Source organism: Lolium rigidum, chromosome 2 (genome assembly GCF_022539505.1).
Source record: "Lolium rigidum isolate FL_2022 chromosome 2, APGP_CSIRO_Lrig_0.1, whole genome shotgun sequence".
In the NCBI taxonomy this organism is placed as follows: domain Eukaryota; kingdom Viridiplantae; phylum Streptophyta; class Magnoliopsida; order Poales; family Poaceae; genus Lolium; species Lolium rigidum.
Window position 1 is genome coordinate 165,989,393 of NC_061509.1, and position 3,973 is coordinate 165,993,365.

At 39.8% G+C, this 3,973-nt stretch overlaps 1 long non-coding RNA gene across 1 annotated transcript; it reads left to right on the forward strand.

The window, feature by feature from the left end:
• Window positions 1-294: 294 nt before the first annotated feature.
• Window positions 295-3,508, forward strand: LOC124692568. The gene is made up of 2 exons (XR_006999588.1): window positions 295-365; window positions 3,276-3,508. It is a non-coding gene; the product is annotated as an uncharacterized LOC124692568 (long non-coding RNA).
• Window positions 3,509-3,973: the final 465 nt, after the last annotated feature.

The window sequence follows — 3,973 nt, forward strand, 5'->3', positions numbered from 1 at the left end:
TCTCCGCGGACGCGCGGATCGACGCATCCGAGGCGGGCGCTGGGATTCGACGCATTTGAGGTGGGGTGGACGGGCTTGGAGGCGGAGGCGAGAGGGCATCGGCGGTGTGGTGCTGCGTCCAGGCTGCGGTGTACTTCTGTCTTTTTTGGGGGAGCTGGTGAGTGCTTGGATCTCGGGTGTTTACCCATCTGGTTGTTCCTTTTCCGCGGTGGTGATGTAGGGTCGATGTGCTTTAGATTTTAGTTGCTTAGCAGTCGATTCGAATTTGATCGTACTTGCAGAGACATAGCCCCGGCTGGAAGATGTGCATGCTATGGTGCCAAATTCTTCGTCCAATTTTTAGGACTGAACGAGTGTTCCAGCAGGTATACTCGTAGCAGTCTCCTTCGTTGCCATGCTCCATGGACGAGCTGGCTCCGCCCAACGCTTGATTTGTACCTCTGTATCTAATATATTTCTGTCACGGTGGTGCTTGTATAGTAGTTTCAGCGTCGCTGTTACATGCCTCTGTTTCAATTCATGCTGACAGTTTAGAGCATTAACAACATCCTGACAGTCACACTCCATGGTTATGGGTTGGTTGAGAGTGGCCTCAATCTTCATGCTTTCTAGGACAGCCAAGGCTTTAGCTTCTTCTGCTAATTGGCATCGCATAATAGAGCCTCAAGCAGATATGATAATTTCCCCTGTATGGTTCCTGGCTATTGCCCCCATTGCCCCGTACCATCTTCAGAAATGAAGGAGGCGTCGGTGTTGATTTTCAGCCGACCTGTACTAGTATTGCTCCAGGAAATGCAAGATTTTCTGTCAGTTATAATATGATTAGTAGTAACACGTTCAGGAAAAAAACGTGATCTTCCCTATTCCTTTATGGTTGTGTTTGTTCCAGCTATTCTTGATCAAAATGGTGGTGTTAAGATAGTTTTTAATGAACTAAGCTAAGTTATTGATCGAAGCATCGCCTATGCCGAAGATGGTGTCGTTGCGCAGATGCCACACCATCCACCATAATAACAAGAGCTTTGATCTCATTTCCATTATCTGATTGTCTAGGATGACCCATTGATCCTCAGTTTTCCCCGCTCTTCTTCTTTGGGTAGATGCCAGACCTCACACATAGCCTAATGGAGGGCTTGAGCTTTGGTGCATGACATGACCGCACAGAGTTCAGGTCATACATGTTTCTCCATACCATAGTATGTTTTGATGCATTTCTATAGTGTGCAGCTATGCGCTCTGAGTTTTTCTGTTAAAAAGCACTTAATCGCATGTTCAATATTTGTTGTGAAGCAAATGTGTTCTTAAAATATGCTATGGATGTAACAGATCCACTCAATCAATAGTACCAGATGTATTTTTTTATACACGGGGTGTAGGTTTATATTTTCCACTTTGAAGGTTTTGATCATAATACACACTGGCTAGTTTTCTGAATATCATGTAGGATGTAAATTTTATACAGTAAATACATCCTGTTTCGGACGACTGGATTGTCTTGCCTAAACGTAGGATGTATATTTCATATTCCTGAGTTTTTTTCGTAAGGATATACAATATGATCTTCCAAAAGTTAATTGGATGGAACAAACACATGAAATCACTAGTATTAGATGTATCTTTTAAATGTTGGATGTATGTTCTCATACATGAACGTTAACATCATTACTATTATATGTATCAAAATACTAAGTATGTTTTTTGATCGCTGCTTGTACAATAGCTGGATGTATATTTCCATGTTTTAAGAAGTAATTTCTATGTAACAAACTAATAAAATCATTAGTACTAGTTGAAGATTTTTCCACATGAAGATTTTTTTGAGAATAAATGGTTAATGCATAATCCGTAGCATGTAAATATTAGTCATTAAATACGCCCTGGTTAATGAATAATCGATTGGACTTCATCGTCGCCTTTGAATCATAGGTTGATAGCGCGTTTTTCCTGTTGACACTTCCATGTCAGCGGTGTTGCTCCCATTAACTTGCTTGCCATGCCTGGCTGGTTTAGTTACATCTAGAGCTTGTGTTCAGCTTTGATTTCAAGCTTGTTCCATAAGTGGTGGTGACTTCTCTGCTGTCCCGAGTGTGTTCCGTGTAGTGTAGTTGTGCTCCTGCTTTTAGTTTTAGCTTGTTGTTTGATCAGCTTTGCAAGAGGTTCTCCTCAACACCTCTTATCGTTCGGCCGTGATGGCTTTATTAATTTAAAGTTGGGCTTTATAGCCTTTTATCTATCAAAAACTCAACATGGTAGCTGCCTGATGCAGACCACAATTAGATCGGTTTGAACATGTGGATTGAACCCGTAGCTGGGAACTAGTTTGGATGGGTTTGTGTGGAAAATTTATGGTTTGGTTTGGATCCTAGTATGCAGCATTTAGTTTGGTTGCGATAGATTGGTACACACTTTGTACAATTTGGGTTGGATTTGATCTGGTTTGAAAGCATTCCCAGCCGTAACAGTAAGGGATCATCTAAATTTTTGCTTCAACTGTAAGTAAAATTATGCGTATGGATGTATTATTATGTCCTTATTGTATCATATGATGTACTTTTATATTCCTTGAAGTTTTGGTCAGATTAAACTCTAGTTTCTTGTTTGATCAACATGATGTATTTTTATAATAATATTGTGCATACATGATGTATTATTGTATCATAGGAAGTACTTTTGCATCCCTTCAAGTTTTGTTTCACATTACACAATAGGGCTCTTTCCTAATTATTTTTTGATTCAACATGATGTATTTTCTCGTTAAAAATTTGCATATGGGATGTATATTTCTAGTCATATGATGTTCTATTTTTATTCTCTCAAGTATTGGGTCAGATTAGACAGTAGGTTTTTCTTGATTCAACATGATGTATTTTTTATTCTGATGCATGTTATTCTTACATCCCTCGATTATTAATTTTAATCAAAACCACATCAATGTGTTTTCAATGGTATATGTAGTTATACAACCAGTGAATTGCATATGTTGTTTTCGATTTATTCTGCATTGTCGCACAACCATAATGTAGTTGTTAATAGTTTGTGATGTATTTTTCCATGTAATATATTTGCTAAAAAATATTTACACAAGCAATCTGGATGTAATTTTACAACTATCAGCAGCCATGTATTTTTACTGTGATGTAATTTTAGTATAAAACACAATGGGTTTATTACGTCCATCTATTTGTTTTCATTTTTATCTAATACTCTCATTTTTCTTGGTACATAGATTTATAGATCTAACTCATTTTCTCTCCCTGTATTTTTTTGAACACAAGATTAACCCGCAGATGTAAATAAAGCCAATATATTTACATCTACGTGGCAGCAGGGAGAGGCCTGGTACTTCTTGTCGATTACGTAGGAAAAACATTCATCTACGGGTTGCAAAGCAAGCGATGTATTTTGTTACACTAAAAGGAAGATGGTGCAGTTGATATTTACTTTGTGTTTTGCCGACTGCAGATGTGAATGTATTTTTTTACTGTACAAGATTTACACTTTTTTCCTCCATGTACTACTGACAATGCGTCACAGAAGGAGTACTAGGTCGTTGGGCTTTTGGGGTCCGCATTAATTGTGCTGTGCTATCTGTACAAATCGTGGGAATGTTGTACACGGCACACTGCGGTAAGAAGAAAGGGTGGGCGGCCAAACTTTCCTTTTTAGTAACGCGCGGGTCAGTTCTTTCCGTTTTTGGGAGGGGCACCGTGGAAGACTACACGGTGCTAGGGCACTGTGTAGCCACGTCCATATATAAAGCCACACATAGGTAAGGTTCGGTACAACACCACACCGCACACACAAATGATAAAAGATGTTCTGAGTTAAGCCCACACAATCTGCTCCCAGCGATACATAACATGACAGAGCATCCACCTCTCGGGCCCATCACATGCCCCAAAGGTCGTCGTAGATGATCAAGGTCGGGATGTCGTCCTCATGTCGCCTCAGACCGCGTCCGAGCGTAGAGCCT